General features: G+C 46.1%; 1 protein-coding gene across 8 annotated transcripts in view; it reads left to right on the top strand.

Moving 5' to 3' along the window:
- Window positions 1-2,672: 2,672 nt before the first annotated feature.
- The window catches only part of Zbtb43 (zinc finger and BTB domain containing 43), a 19,875-nt gene continuing 5,585 nt past the window's right edge, over window positions 2,673-16,962 (top strand). The window contains exons 1-2 of one of the 8 annotated variants that reach the window (XM_031369913.1): window positions 2,673-2,836; window positions 7,053-7,176. The gene's annotated coding sequence lies outside the window, so the exon portion shown is untranslated. The other 7 variants (XM_031369912.1, XM_031369916.1, XM_031369914.1 and 4 more) reach the window with 7 other exon arrangements.

The following is a 16,962-nucleotide window of genomic DNA, read 5'->3' as shown; positions in this document are numbered from 1 at the left end:
GTCTGTCTTTAAAACATCTTTTAATAAACTACTCTGGGGCCAGTGAGATGAGTCATTCACAGTAAAGCCACCAAACTCGATGACCTGAGTTCAATCCCCAAGACCCTCATGAAGGAGACAAACAGCTCTCATAATTTGTCCTCTGATCCCACCCCTACACCATGACACAGGCACACAGGCACTCGTACACATAAACATGCAATAAGTGAAACAATATTAAACAAAAAATATCTTTTAATCAGGCTCAAGAATAAGTGTTCCAGCCCCCACTCCCCCCCTTTTTTTTAACCCAGTTAAGATACATGACCTCCAGCAATGCCTCCAAGAATTTCCCCAGAACTATTAGGTCAAATAGTTTGTTCAGGGAGCAGCTGTGGCTCTTTGAACTTGGGGATGACAGACTGATTTCTGCTGTCTCTGATGACTCAGACTTGGCCCAAACCATCTTGGTCATCTCATGGTACTGGATTAGGCATAGCCTGTGATCAACTTCCTGCCCACAAGCAGACAAAGAATGAACACAGAGGGGTCACTGCAGGAGGATTGGGAGAAAGTATTTTTGAGTGTCAAGTTGAATATACTCCTTAAATGATTCACCACTTTTTTCAAAAAGGACTGAGGCAGGCAAAGCAAGAAGACTGAGACGGAGTGTAGGGTTCAGATGATGCCGAGCAGCTGCCCCGGTTCTTAACTGCTTTACCGTCAGACATGTTGGGGTTTTATTTTGTTTTGCTTCTTTGAGACAAGATCTGACTGCACAGTTCAGGTTGACCCAGAATTGCCTATGTAGCCCAAGTCAGCTTCATATTCAAGCTTATCCTCCAACCTATAGTGGCTATTCTTGGTTGTCAACTTGACTATATCTGAAATGAACTACAATCCAGAATTAGAAGGCTCACCTGTGGCCCTAATCTGGAGGCTGAGAGATACAAGTTTCCGACCTGAATCTTGGCATGGAGATCTTGAGGCATAGTGGCTATGAATCCCAGAAGATTAAGATAGGGAGATCTACAAGTTCAAGTTCATCTGGGATTAAAGGTGTGGTGGCATATACCTTTAATCTGGGCCACACCTTTTGCTGGAGACCTATATAAGGACATTGGAAGAAGGAAGGCTCTGCTCTTGCCTGCTTGCCTTGTGGGACTGAGTAACTGCTAGATCCTTCCATTCACAGCTGCTGCTGACCTTTGTTGGGAGTTGGACTACAGACTGTAAGTCATCAATAAATTCCTTTACTATATAGAGACTACCATAAGTTCTGTAACTCTAGAGAACCCTGACTAATACGCAACCCATCTCAATTCTTTTAAAGATTTATTTATTTTATGCATATGAGTGCTCTGTCAGCTTGTACACCTGCATGCCAGAAAAGGACATTAGATCCAGTATGGATGGTTGTGAGCTACCACCTGGGTTCTTGGAAATGAACTCAGGACCTCTGGAAGAGCAGCCAGTGCTCTTAACCTTTGAGGCATCTCTCCAGCCCCAGCCCCGATTTTTTTCATATGCATGTGCATTTGTATGTGTGTTCATGCAGATGTGGATATACAGATGTATGGATGGTTGTGCAGGTCAAAGGATAAACCCTAGTGTCATTATCACTGTCATAAATCCTGGCATTATCAGAAATGCCAGCCACTCCTTTTAGGCAGGTTCTGTTATTCTGAAACTCACTGATCCCTGCCTCCACAGCACTGGCCTTAAAATCCTGCCACCACACCTGCTATTTTTATACGGTTCTGGGGACTGAATTCAGGTCCTCAAGTTTGCAGTGCTTTGCAAAGGATTTACCAACTGAGCCATTCCCTTAATCCCCACATTTTTTCCCCTAGCAAGATGTTCTGCACCTGTTCCCAGTTCTGTGCTTCAGTATTTGTTTTCTTCCGTTTTGTTTCTCCGAACTTAAAAAAAAAAAAAATGTTTTTAATGAGTATGCATGTTTTGCCCGCATACGAGTGAGGAAGACAGATATCCTGGAACTGGAGTTACAGGGGCTGTGTGACACCATTCGGGTGCTTGAAATGGTGCCCGGGTCCTCTGGAAGAGAAACGAGTAATCTTAACCACGAAAAAAGCCATTTCTCCAGTCCTCCCAGAATTTCTCTGAATAATTCTCTTGGAGAGTCCCAGCCTCCTCTCTGAATACGTCTGAGTTCCAGAGCCCAAGAAGTAGGCGTGCACACCTGGAAAACTGTCTGACCTAAGACACAACAACAAATGTGTGTCTGGTCCAGCCGGAGTATCCACCCTACACCAACTATGGGGACACATCCTTGCAATCCTGATACTCAGCAGGTGCAGGCACGTGTGGATTTAGGTCCAACTCGAGCTACATAGTGAGTTCAAAGCCATCTTGAAATTTTATTACTTTTTTTTTTGGTGTGTGTATGTGGGGGGGAGTGAGCGTTCATTTACCATAGTTCGCCTGTTGAGGTTAGCGTATAACTTGCAAAAGTCAGCCTTCCACCACGGGTTCCATAACCCAGGCCATAAGGCCTGGCGACAAGCACCTTTACACGCTAAACTATCTCTTAGGTCCAAAGAGCTACGAACTCGAAATTCGTTCACTCTTCAAGACCATTGCGCAGACGCCAGCTCCCTGAACGTGCTCTCCCGAAGACCCGCCCCGAAAGGACTCCGGGAACATGCGCACACCGCAGCGTCGCCGACACGCCTCCGGAAGCACTGGCAGTTTCGGGGGCGGGATCAGAAAGCGTATCCGAGGGGCGAGAGGCTCTGGCGGAAGTTGTCCCCGCGGTGGCGGCGGAGAATAAGGCCTCGGTACGGCAACGGAACGCTCCGGTAGGCTGGAGCTAGGGGCGCGGAGCCGTCTGAAGGTACGGCGGGGTGGGGAGGCTGGGCGCTCGCGCGGGAGATCGCGGTCGGGGTCACGAGTGTCCACGACACGGGACACTTCGCTCCCTCCGACGGCGGTGATGCGGGACGGCGCGAGTGACTCGGAAGCCCCGGCGCCCGGGCTTGGAGTTCTGCGGCCTCCCGGGAGACCTCCTCGCCAAGGTCACCCCGTGGCAGGTGCACCGCAGGCTGGAGCGCTTGGAGAATCCGCCCCCGTGGTGACCTCGGGGTCGAGCCACCCACGCGCGAACCGACGCCGGGAAGGAGAACCTCGCTGCCCTGAGTTTCGCCTCTTTGTGAGACCGTTGTCACCTGTTTTTGTCCTCACCTGGCCTCTTGTTAGCTGGAGTTTACACTTTGCATCTCTGGTGGTGACAGCCTTTGGACTTTGTCTTTACCTCTGTCTCCTCCTTGCTTCAGTGTTTTTTGACCCTGCGTCTACCCCCTCAAGCCGCCCTCTGGTTCAGGACCCAAATGTCACACCGACTTCTTGGCCATTTGTCTGTCTGTTTGTTTGTTTTTTCTCTCTTTCTCTGCCAATGTTGTGTTCTTGTTTCTCTCCCAACCAACTGGGTTTGTTTAGGCAGGGCGAGCCTTGCCTGGACCTCTGAGCCATGGAAGGTGACTCATGACCCTGTGAGATTCTCCTGGCCGGGCAGCATTACCAGTGGCCCGAGCACAGTCTGGTCTCAGTTCTGACAAGTGTCACCAAAACTAACAAAGTGTCAGGAGTTTACTGGCCTTCACAGCCAAGTCTCTTCTCGGGATCTACGCAGTGGTTTGCGCAGGTCTCCACAACTCTTTGCTCTTTCCAGAAACCCCAGGTGGCCTCCAGGGCCTTTCGGAACTGCCCTCTTTAACCAGGCCAACATCTATAGACTTAGGAAGGACCAGACTTCCATCTGCCTTTGAGACCCTTAACTTAGCACAGTAGCAGAGTTTCTAGGAGCAGCTTAGTGAAGAACCTAGAAACCTAATAGGAATTCATTCCCTGCTTGTTGACAAAGTACTGTCTGAGACCGAGACGCCACAGGGACAGACACTGAAACTTTTGGAGTGAAGTATCTGGGATAGATAAGGTATGAAACATAATTTATCAAGTGCTAGAGTCAAGTAGGCTGCCTGGTCAGTGGGTACAGAGTTTTAAGAGGTGGTAAGAACATTCTACTAATGGTTTGTGCACAACAGAGTGAATGATGTGGTGTCACCATAACTGACTGTGGTTTGCAACATTGAGTTGAATCCCTTGTAGTGATGCAAGCCAAGCCCTTCACAGCAGCAGGTTCAGCTGAGGCTTAGAAAGGGGAGCAGCTGAGCTCCTTTAAATCTTGTGGTAGCAGTTTAACACCTCCCGCCCTCCTGGCCCCTTTGGAGATCTACTGAGGGCAACTTGAGAGACACATTACCTTTGACATGCAAAGACCTCGGAAAGCTGGGAAAAATACTCCTTTATTAGAGTAGAAAATGGTCTGTGCATTTTTCTTAGGCTAGGCCTTTTTTGTTTTGTTTGTTTCTTTGTTTCTGTATTATAAAACTTACCTGCCTTAAGGTCATTTTTTCAGCATTTGGTTTTTTTGTTTGTTTGGTTGGTTGGTTGGTTTAGTTTTGGTTTTTGCTTTTTCAAGACAGAGTTTCTCTGTGTAGCCCTGGCTGTTCTGGAACACACTGTGTATACTAGGCTGGTCTTGAACTCAGAGATCTGCCTCACAACTGCTTAGAATAAAGACCTGTGCCACCATGCCTGGCCTTGGTTTGGTTTTTTTTTTTTTTTGTTTCGTTGTTTTTTGTTTGTTTGTTTGGTCGGTTTGGTTTGGTTGTTGGTTTTTCGAGACAGGATTTCTCTGTGTATCCCTGGCTGTCCTGGAACTCACTCTGTAGACCAGGCTGGCCTCGAACTCAGAAATCCACCTGCCTCTGACTCCCAAGTACTGGGGTTTTAAAGGCATGTGCCATCACTGCCCAGCTTGGTTTGGTTTTTTGAGACAAGATCTCTAAACAGATAGGCTGGCCTCAAACTCTGAGATACTCCTGCCTCTGCCTCCTGAGTGCTGGGATTAAAGACTTTTGTCCATGTGCCTGGCTTCAAACTTTGTAATATGCCTAACAGCTGATTTACTATTGTATTTCATTGACTCTTAGATGTGGCCAAGTGTTTTCTGTTTCACCAAGAAAAGAAACACTGTCTGGAGCAGAATTCATTCCTAGCACTTGTACTTCTTTATCCTAATTAAAAACACTGTGACTTAGAGTTTTAAAGAATAAAATCAATGCACACTCTATTGGTCTTAGAACTGGAAAAACATAAACAAAGATCAGTCAGTTAAAGTGCCCAGGAAATGGACAGCTTTCTGAGGCATGCTCATTTGAATACTGTCTGCTCCAGAGTTGCATCCATAGTTCTTCCAAGTGGAGTCATCTTTGTGTTCAGAAACATTCTTGTTGCCAGGAGTGCTTTAGTCATGACCTCAGGAGCCACAGCTGTTAAAACTGCAACATACATCTTGCCTGGTGTAGCCCAGGGTAGCTCCCTAAACTCCTGCTCCTCCAGCTTTCATTTCCCCAGAGCTGGGTTTTCTGTATGGGCTGCCAGCTCCAGCTGACAGTTCTGAACTGTGAGGAGTTGAATGTTCCTGCTGGGCTGCTTAGCTAACCCAGTTAGCTCACCAGAACCCTCAGAGTGGGTCTCAAAATCCTTATAGACAACATGCTGCCTCCTGTTTCCCTCCCTAGCAGAAGTCCTTTCCGGGAGCATGACACATGTCATTAACAGTAAACTGAGGAATAGTGTCCTTAGAGTCAGCTGCTTTAAAGTCAGCAGGGCCTGACCAGAATACTCTGACCCAGTATTGAGGTTTTGGGGAAAGGAGCAACAAATGGATGGACTGCTGGGAAAAACCAGTGGGAAATGGAGGCCAGAGTTGGATGGGGAGAAAAGAGTAACACGGGGCTGGTGAGATGGCTCAGCGGGTAAGAGCACCAACTGCTCTTCCAAAGGTCGTGAGTTCAGATCCCAGCAACCACATGGTGGCTCACAACAACCCGTAATGAGATCTGAAGCCCTCTTCTGGTGCTTCTGAAGACAGCTACAATGTACCTATTTATAATAATAAATAAATCTTTAAAAAAAAAAAAAGTAACACGGTGGAGGGGTCCTGGAAGCAGCCTACTTCAGGGAGCTTTCTCCAGGGTTTCCATTATGAAAGGTTTGGAGACTGAGGGGGACCACTGAGGCAGATTATTCTTTGGGGTAATATGTTCTAGAAGAGTGATGAACTGCATAGATAATGTAGATACTAGGGAGGCAGGGTCTGAGGAGAGCATGAGAACTGTGGCAGACGGTCCCTTAGTGGTGTAAAGGAGAGCAGGCGGGAAGGAAATTGACAAGTTTCTCTTTGGCTCTGCACTTGGTTGTTGCTGCGGGTAACAGATGAGTAGTCATTTGTAATTAAGACCTTTAGGTAATCAATAAGCATCTTTCCTGGCCGGCCATTCCTGGGTTTGACCAGGCAGGAAGGCCAGAATCTATAGAAGCACATCACTTTAGTTCAGGAATTGTCACACAGTTCAGCCAAGATGGAGGAGTGGTATAGAATAGCCTGGCCCTGTTCATACTGCTGAGTTTGACAGCCTGGGTTTGACCCCCAGCACCCAAGTGGTAGAAGAAGAGGACAAGTTGTCTTCTGACCTCCATGTGTGCTGTGTGCCAGCTCCAAGGATGGCACTACACAGGAACACAAGTTAAAGTGTAATAAAACTTTACTTAAAAATACTACAGAAGCAGAAGCTAAGAGCTTCTAGAATGAAAGTTCCTAATTAAAAATTTTGCTTTGATGGAGTCTTGCTGTGTTGCTCACTTGAGTTCTGGGATTACTTGGACTGGCCAGCAGCAGCCTTAATCGCTGTCTGCTCCTTATGCTGTTCATCAGGGAAGCACATGTACACACAAGTTCCCCTTTTTTATAAGATTGATTTTTATTTGCATGTGTGAGTATGTACATGTATGTCATGTGTACTGGGTACCTACAGAGGCCAGAAGGAGTTGGATCCCCTGAAGCTGGAGTTCTAGGCAGTTATGAGTTACCTGACATGGGTCCTGGGAACTGAACTCAGGTCTTCTGAAAGAGCAGCAAGAGCTCTTAACCAGTGAGCCATCTCAAACCCAGCACCTTAAATTTTCAATGTGATTTTTCCTTTCAGAAATGAGTGTGATTTAATTTAAAGCAAAACTGAGAAGTGCATTCTCTCTCTGTATCCATTCAGACTGCTCTTTGATGGCCATGGCATAAGGAACATTATCCTGGGAACACAACTTTGCTCTTGGGTAAGCTACACATTTACTGATAATGTATTTTTTAGGGCTATATGTTGTAATAATTTCCTATCAGCAAAAACAATGCAGTTTTTCAAGTTTTTTTTTAACTTAAAAATTTGTTTGTTTGTTTGTATGTATGTGGGAATGTTTTACCATCATGTGTGCCTGTACAACATATTTTGTGCCTGGTGCTCACAGAGGCCAGAAATTGGCATCAGATCACCTAGGACTGGAAATGATTGAGAGTTGTCATGTAGGTGCTGTGAATCGAACCTGGGTCCTCTAAGAGAGCACCCAGTGCTCATAACCATTCTCTAACCCCTTGCCAAGATTTAACGGGCTAGATCAGATGGTGCCTCTGAAGAAGACATACTGTACACTTTAAGGCTTCTCACTGTAGTACTTTACATTAACAAGGCCCTTAATTTCATAGAGAAGTTTCTGCCAAATGAGTTTTTTTTACTTAGAAAAGTATTCATTAGAGTTGGAGTTAAGCTTTTTTTTTTTTTTATGGTTTTTTGGGACAGGGCTTCTCTGTATAGTCCTGGCTGTCCTGGAACTCACTCTGTAGACCAGGTTGGCCTTGAACTCAGAAATCTGCCTGCCTCTGCCTCCCAAGTGCTGGGATTAAAGGTGTGCGCCACCACCGCCTGACCAGAGTTAAACTTCTGAGGTGGCCCCATCCCACCCCCGACTACTGCTGTACCCTGAGCAGGTCTTATCATGTGACCTTCTGCTTGCTCTGAACCCCACCATCCCACCCCACCCCGAGGATGTTGAGGCTCTTGGGTCCAGGTGTACAGGCTGTTTTGTGGATGCAAGGCTTTTGACTAACAAGAAGGATTCTGGTAGGCAAGGGGTGTTGGTATTTTCTACATTTTTGCCAGACTTTAAATTTCCTAAAGCAACATTTACTGTGCTTACATGTGCTTTCTACAGTAAGCATGCAAATTACCATATGTTCCAATTAAAGACATCCCTGGAGGGCTTCAGTACAGGAGTTGGTAGGTCTGCCTCCCTGTTTCGTCACTGTCTCTGCTCTTTTAGGGTGTTTAGTCCCTGTTGAAATGGTATCTGAGATTTGATATATAATTTTCCTAGCTGAAGAATAAATAGTGTCTACTGCTCAGCTCATCAGCATGGAGGGTGATAGAGGCAGTCTGTTTCAAATGAGTCTTCAAGGCCCTTTCTTTGCCTTCTGCATTATTTTGATTTTTTTATGCACTTTTTAATTTTTATTACACTTTTATTTACTTTGTATGTGCATGGGCTTGTGCCCACCACATGTGGAAGTCAGAAGACAACTTGGGAAAGCCAGTTCTCCATCCACCATGTGGGTCCTGGGGATTGAACTCAGGCTTGGCAGCAGACTCCATTTACTCACTGAGCCCTATCACCAGCTCTTATCTTCTGCTTTAAAAAGCCATGTAATAGCAGCTGGGTGCTGGTGGTGCACATCTTTAATGCCAGCACTTGGAAAGCAGAGGCAGTCAGATCTCTGAATTCAAGGCTAGCCTGGTCTACAGAGTGAGTTTCAAGATAGCCAACATGATGGGGGGTGGGGGGAATATAGCTTCTATGACTGATGAATGAGTTGGAATTGACATAATTAGTTTAGAAGAATCATTGCTGTTGGGGTTTTAAAATTATGTGAAAGGTGACATAAAATCGCTTGCTCATTGAAGTCTAATATTGACAAATACCCTGAAGATTACTGATGGTTTGCTCATAGTCTAAATTAGTTGGTGTGGTGGCACATGCCTTATAATCCCATCACTCAAGAGGCTGAGGCTGGAGGATTGCCCCAAGTTGTGAAACACACTGGTGCTTACCTTCCTTTCTGACTTACTGAGCCCACCTCTCAGACTCTGATTGGCCTGAATATGTGCTTTGGTTGTAAGTCTCACCACTTCCTAGTAGATGACCTTGGGGAAGTAAGCTGGCCTCTGGGACTTGTCACAGTAACTATCGAGGGTTGTTGTTAGCAGGACTAAATGAGGTAGAGATTATAAAGTGCTAGTGTGTAGAGTCTGGTACAATGTCTGTGGGAAGCACAGAAGCTGCTTCTCTGTCTGTGGACAGAGGAGTCTACCCTTCACAGATTGAAAATTTTTAGGAAAGGCCAGAGAGATGGCTCAGTGACTCAGAGCACATCCTTCTCTGGAAAAGAGGAATTCAATCGCGAGCAGCCATGTTGGGTAGCTGCCCAGGATCCAGTACCAGCTTCTGGCCTCCAAGAGTGTACAAACCTACACACAGACATGTGTGCACAGTTTAAAATACAGCCAGTGTTTTCTTAAAAGAAGGTAACTGTATTGCTTGTGTGTAGACTTTCTTGCTGTCCCCCAATCAGTGCAGTCTGACACTGTTTACATAGCCTGTCAGGAAGTATGAGCGATCTTGAGATGGTTCAAAATATTCTTGAAGACATGAGCAGGTGGCATGTAAATATGCATCATTTTCTTCAGTTTTTTTTTTTGTTTTTTTTTTTCCCCAAGACAGGGTTTCTCTGTGTAGCCCTGGTTGTCCTGAAACTCACTTTGAAGACCAGGCTGGCCTTAAACTCAGAAATTCGCCTGCCTCTGCCTCCCAAGTGCTGGGATTAAAGGCATGCGCCACCACTGCCCGCCATCTTCACGGTTTTGATATTTGAGGGGTAGTCCTAGCACCGACTCACACAGATACTGTGAGACAGTTGTGTGTGTGTGTGTGTGTGTGTGTGTGTGTGTGTGTGTGTGTGCATGCTCATATGTGTATTAATGCTAACATTTCCGAGTTACCCAGTGGTGCACTAACTTTTCCTAGGGAGATGTGAGCAAACGCTCGCTCACTCATCCCAGATAGGGCACCAAGGACAGAGCAGAGTCCGGTTCTACCAAAGTCCAGTTTGTCGAACCAGTGAGCATATTGGGCTTCCTTACAGAGTGTGGGGGAGGGGCTGCTTATAGGACATGGTTAAGCTCCACTCCAACGTGGCCAATGACCACATAAGCAGCTTTATGGAATCCCCTCTCACCTCCTGTAGTTCACTTGGGGAGTGAGGGGGAAAGAGCTGAAGCCCCTCCATGGTCTTGGATCCTCCTTCGTTCCTGTGCTAGGGAATGTCAATAGCTCTGTTACCATAGTCCCGTTTGTCATCGTGTTGATTGCCATGGTATTCCCTACTCCAGAATGGTAGAACAGCTAGCTTACAGTACCCAGTCACAAACCTTCACAGTTGGCACTGGCAGTTGGGTGTGGTGGCAATGCACCTGTAATCCAGCCCTCAGCATGCTGAGGTGGGGGATCAAGAGGGTAAGGCTTTCACAAAGCAAAAAACAACTGGGCATTGGCAACTCAGTTTACCTTGCATTATTCTGTAAAATACTTTAATAAAAACAGTTTCTGGGCTGGAGATGAAGCCTGAGGATGCAGCCTAACGTGTGAAGCCCTGGGCTTAGCCCCTATTATCTTTTGTTTTGTTTTGTTTTTTTGTTTTTGTTTTGTTTTTTGAGACAGGGTTTCTCTGTGTAGCCCTGGCTGTCCTGGAACTTACTCTGTAGACCAGGCTGGCCTCGAACTCAGAAATCCGCCTGCCTCTGAGCCCCTATTATCTTAAACCCACTGACCATTCAGAGGTATTTTTAAAATATATTCACATATTTACACATATCCTTCTCCACAACTAAATTGTAGAATTTCTGATCTCCCTACAAGAGACCTAGTTCTTTTTTAGGCTGGGATGGGGTTGAGACAGGGTTTCTCTGTCCTAGAATGTACTTTATAGACCAGGCTAGCCTCAAATCACAGAGATCTGCCTGCATCTGCCTTTGCCAGGACTAAAGGCATGCGTGGGCCATCATGGCTGGCGAGACACTCAGTTGTTAATCATGCCCTGCTTTTCCCTATCTCTCTCTTCTGACAGCCACTGATGCATTTGTGTGTTTTGGACTGTCTTGTAATGGAATGTTAGAGATGTGGACTTTAGGGTTAGCTCTCCCCTCACCCCTTCCTACACTTCCTAGCTTCTCATTCTCTGCTGCCCTCCTCCTCCCCTGTCCTGCCTCTCCCCCACTAAGTCTCTTCCTCCTTCATTCTCTTGTTCTTTATTATGCTGATTGTAAACCCAGAGCTTGCTGCTGGCTAGTGCCGCTGCTTTCTTTGCCCTGGCTTCTTCCCAGAGTTCCCGGCCCTCCAGGTTACCGTGTTCTTTCTTCATGCCAGGTAATCTTTTAGATGGATGTGCTGTAGTTTTGTAGTCATTCCTCAACGCACACTTATGTTGTTTTAATTGTTTGTGCTTGGGGCTTTTCGTATGATGCTGTTAGTGGATGTATGAGCTTTGGTATGGACATGATGTGCTCTCTTCTGTTGAGTATGCTTAACAGTAAATTTGCTGGTCTGCATCCTTGTCTGTCTGAGAAACTCCCAGCCCCCTCTCTGCAGCTTTTGTACTCTCCATGCCTACCAGCAGTGTGTATAGGGTTCTGTTCTCCATTGGACACCACTGACAGTTGTTAATGTCTCTTCTTTTTCATGCCATCTTAGTGGATGAGAAAAGGGTCCCTTGTAGTTGTCTTTGTTTTATGGGCTGGGGGAGGTGTGCTGGGTTTGGAACCAGGTGTCTCGCACATGGTGGCAGGCAGGCACGCAGCTGTTGCTCAGGGTCTTGCTCTATGGAGAAATGCCTTTTGGAGTCTTTGTTCTTTTCTCCTAGCTTTGTATGCACTCAGTTCAGGTTATCATAGTGATATGATGTACAAATACAGAATGTGTGTTCTCTCTTTCTCTCTCTCTCTTTTTTTTTTTTTTGATGGTACCACTATGGCTCCCCCCACCCCAAAATCTGTAAACCTCATCACTGTTTTCCAAACCTACTATATTTATTTCTCAAACCTAGACTATATTTGATGAGGCCTTGCAGTTAGCCCCAACTTCAGGCTTCCTCCTGCCTTAGTTCAACAACATATTAACCTCACAACACCTAATCTGAGATACTTGGTGCTGCCTCAGCCCTCATGTTTAATGCTGAGATTCAATGTTATGGTATCATTTCATTCTGTTGCTTTGCTAAAACCCTGGCTAAATGTAATTTGGGAAGAAAGCTTACACTACCACATCACACCCCAACCAGGAAGGGAACCCAGGGCAGGAACCATGGAAAACTGCTTATGCTTATTGGTTCACTCTTATTGGCTCAACAGGCTTATGTTCTGGTAGTTACTTATACAGCCCAAGACTTTCTGCCTGAGGATGCTGCCACCTACAGTAGGCTGGGCCCTCCTACAGCAATTAGTAATCCATGCACTCCTACAGCCACAGGCCAATCTGATGCAGGTGTCTCCTCTAGGCTGGGTCTGGGCTGCAGAGACAATAAAACCTAACTAGGACACAACCTCTAGCAGACAGGATGAGATGTTACGGCTTCTCTGAAGAGAAGTGCTGCTCTGCCAGGATTGCCAGGGGCAGGAAGTTGAGTTGCTGGTCAGGAGTATCTGATAAAGCCTGTGGCTCCAGCTCGAGGATCTTGGAGTTCAGCTCATTTTTCCTATCTCTTGGATAATTTTAGCAAATGCCTGTTATGTGAGAAGAATGAGAGCCTGTCTTGATGTCTGGTCAAACTTTACAGTGGCAGGGCCCATGTGCAACCCCACCCCTGCTTCTTAAGGTGCCTTGAATGACAAGTTGGAGTGTTTGTTTGCCTCCTGCCAGGCTCTAACCCTGTAAGAATGGTAATGTTCTTCTCCATGGTCTTCATTACCCCTACTTTGCATGCAGCTGCTTTATTGACATTTAGTGAATCTTGGAACAGTATTTTTTTTTTTAAGCCAATTGAAACAGCATCTGTAGTTTAAACAGGCTATAGCCACTTCTGAGTGTGTTTAACAAGTTCAGAGATTATGAAGGAAGGCCACATCCAACCTTCGTAAGAGACAGGGTCAGTTACCACCTGGACACAGCTAAAGAAGCACGGCCTATCTCATACTACTACCCTTACCCTCTGTGGTGAAATATGTGATCTTCGGTTATTGTTGGTTATTCTAGACAGTCTCATTATGAGCCCAAGTGGGCCTCAAACTCACAGTCCTACGTAGGCCTCCGTGCTGGGCTTACAGGTGTACCCCCTGTGGCCAACTTTTTATTTTTATTTTTATTTTTATTTCTGTTTTTTCGAGACAGGGTTTCTCTGTGTATCTGTGTTGGCTGTCCTGGAACTCACTCTGTAGACCAGGCTGGCCTCAAACTCAGAAATCCGCCTGCCTCTGCCTCCCAAGTGCTGGGATTGAAGGCTTGTGCCACCACTGCCCGGCGTGTGCCCAACTTTGGATTAAGTGTGAGTTCAGATGCATTAATTACAGCAGCTTTGTAGAACCAACACCATAGCCATCCAACAGGGGTTCCAGTTTCCTTTAGCCGACTTTGTCTCCCTGACGAGAGAATTTTAAGGCAATCCAGAAACTCAGGGAACCTTTTACTTAAATGGGTGAGGACAGGACTGGTAGACTGAGCCTTGGGAGCTGTTGGAAGGAAGGTGATGAATAAGAAAGAGGAAGAGAAAGAAAGCTCTTCATCAGGGCAAGTGTGCTTTGCATTTAAGTGGGTGTTGGTAAGAGACAGGACGGTAGAAAAGTAGGTGGGCTGTTTGAAATTCTGCAGACTATCTCAATGGAGGGTCGGCTGTGTATACCCTCTCAACAAAGAGTAATTATTCTTCCCCTCTTAGCATATCTTAAAGTGTATCCGCTTCCCTGCTGTGGTCATCTACTGGCTAACCCAGTTGGAAGGATGATTAAAGGAATAGACAATAGTATGTAATATTTAGAATATCTTGTCTCCACCCATGGCCAGGGTTTTGTATTGTTTTAATCTAGAGGTAGTAACTAAACCCTGATACCTCCACCCTCTCTCTTCAGGTTTAAACCTGAACTGAAGGAGGGGCAGTTGTGATGCTTTCAGAGTTGATCTTTTTTTTTTTTTTTTTTTTTTTTTTTTTTTTTTTTTTTTTTTTTTTTTTCAGTTTTTGGAGACTGGGTTTCTCTGTGTAGCTCTGGCTGTCCTGAAACTCATTCTGTAGACCAGGCTGGCCTTAAACTCAGAAATCCACCTGCCTCTGCCTCCCAAGTGCTGGGACCAAAGGCGTGCTCCACCACTGCCCGGCCCAGAGTTGATCTTGAAGGGAGTCTGTTCTCCAAGTAGCAATTCTGCAATCACAGAACAGCTATTGTGATACTGCACTCCTGCTTCTGTTTGAGCATTATTCTTGCCCTTTCCAAACCTGTGTTCTACAGTGAGGAGAAGTACTTAGAGGCTCTCCACCCAGATGCTGCTCTCAGAGTCATATAGATACCTGTCCGCCATGCAGATTCATGGCTTCGCTTTTATAGACTAGGCACCTAAACAGTTTTATACTGTTACTATGCAATGTTTTGGGGTATATATAAAACCATAAAGCACCGGGAGATGGTGGCGCATGCCTTTAATCCCAGCACTTGGGAGGCAGAGGCAGGTGGATTTCTGAGTTCTAGGCCAACCTGGTCTACAGAGTGAGTTCCAGGACAGCCAGGGCTATACAGAGAAACCCTGTCTCGGAAAAAAACAAAAAACCCATAAAGCAATGCTTTGTCCAAAAAGCAGGGTTTTATCTAAGCATTATTAACGACTGGCCCAGCATTCTAGTCTCCTTGGAGGAGGCAGGATGACATGATAGGAAAAACCCCTGAGGCCTTTGACATTAACACTGATCTGGTTTTATCTCTCTACTTAGTTAAAACAAGCTTTTAACTTTAGGAAAGCTTGAAATAACTGAATGTAAGAACCACAAGCCCTGCATTTGCAGAATAATTGGAAAGACAAGGGAGAGAGCTTGTCTGGAGCTCAGCTCCAGACACTCACCTGGTGCAAAGCCCTGGAAAGAAAGGGGAGGCCTGGTGGTACACTCCTTTAGTCCTAGCACCCAGGAAGCAGAGGCAAGCAGATCTCTGTATTTGATGCCAGCCAGCCTGGTCTACAGAGCTTCAGGTTAGCCAGGACTACAGGGGAAGAGGGGTAGGGAGAGGAGAGAGAGTAATGTGCCGGACTTGTTCAGAACAAGTGGTTGTTAAGAGCACCTCAGTGTCTCTTCATTTGTCATCTCCCTGTCTCTCCAGCATGACTTCTGTGAGGGACTGAAGGGTGATACAAGGGTTATAAGGAAGGATTTTAACAACTACTGTAAGTGACGGCTCAGTTGGTGAGCTGCCCAGCAAACATGAGGACCTGAGTTCAGTCCCCAGCACTTACATAAACAGCTGGAGTGGTGGTGTGTGCTTATAGTTCCCTGCACTGGGGAGGCAGACAGGGTGGATCTTTTGGGACTAGATGGCTAGCCAGCCTGGAGGTTGTCATAAAATCACAAGTGGAAGCCCCTGAGAAACAGATTAATGCTGACCTCTGGTCTTCCTGCACAAAGGGTCCTACCTCCACACACTCACATTAAAAAATAATCATAGCCGGGCAGTGGTGACACACACCTTCAATCCCAGCACTTGGGAGGCAGAGGCAGGCAGATTTCTGAGTTCGAGGCCAGCCTGGTCTACACCAGAGTGAGTTCCAGGACAGCTGGAGCTATACAGAGAAACCCTGTCTGGAAAAAAAACAAAACAAAACAAAAAATAATAATCATAAACTAAGTTCTTTAAAGAAGAATGGCTTTTGATCTTTCTTTGAGTTGTCTGGCTCTTTATGTTACTTAGAAAGCTTGGTATTTATTGATGATTGGTTTATAGTATTAGATCAAGGTGAAATATGGCAATGATAGAAAGGAGTATGTGGGGGAGAAGTGTATGCTCATGTGTGTACTCATGTGGTAGCCAGCAATTGATTGCGAGTGTCTTTGGTCACTCTCACCTGCATATTGAGCATTCTCACTTTTCCAGGAGCTCACCCATTAGCCAGTCCAGCCAGCTTGCTCCAAGGATCCATCTCCCCCAGAATCAGAGGCAGGCCACCATACTCACCTAGCATTTACATGGGTGCTGGGGATCTGAACTCCCAGCCTCACACTTTGCAGAGGAGTACTTTCCCCTCTGAGCTCTCTCCCCGGCCCTTGTTCTAGGTGTTCCTGTGGACACTTTAATACACTACAGAGTTAGGGGCACCAGCAGGACTTCAAGACATGGGAGGCAATCCTATGTGGAACTGTCTCCTGCAGTGTCCACTGGATGTTTCCAGCAGCAGCAGCGCACACAGGCTGTCCTTACTGTTTTCTAAGTCCAATAGCAGGGACAGTAGCAACCTTGTAGTGGGTCTATAAGTCTTTCAGCAGTATAGAAACAACCAGATAGAAAACCTCGCTTTGCTCAGATCAGAAGTTTTCAAGGAGCTAAGCTCCCAAGAGTGACCTGTACCGCTCAGCAACAGTGTTTCCTAGTGCTAACAGACCGAGTCTGTCACTTTCCTGACTGTTTGACTGCAGCACCGTCTCCCTCAGTTCTTCCTGAACTCAAGTCCATGGTCACCTTTTGTGTCTGTACGTGTGCACACACGTGAGCTTGTGTGTGGAAGCCATGGATCATCCTTTTGTCCTCTGCTTTATTTTTTGAACCTGGAGCTAACTAGGTTAGCTGGCCAAGAGCTAGTGAAGGGATCCTCCTGTCTTCACCCTGAAGCATTAGGGATTGCAGCTATTAGCTGCCTACCCATCCTTTTACCTGGGCCCTGGGGAACCAAGCACTTGTCCCGTTCTTATGGGACTGTGACCTGGTTCATTCCTGTCAAAGAAAGAACCTTTGTATGGGCTTTTCTGTCATCCCACAATTCAGTTCTTTTTTTTTTTTT

This window comes from Mastomys coucha, unplaced genomic scaffold, assembly GCF_008632895.1.
Source record: "Mastomys coucha isolate ucsf_1 unplaced genomic scaffold, UCSF_Mcou_1 pScaffold15, whole genome shotgun sequence".
NCBI classification, from domain to species: domain Eukaryota; kingdom Metazoa; phylum Chordata; class Mammalia; order Rodentia; family Muridae; genus Mastomys; species Mastomys coucha.
This window is presented reverse-complemented; position numbering and strand designations above follow the sequence as displayed.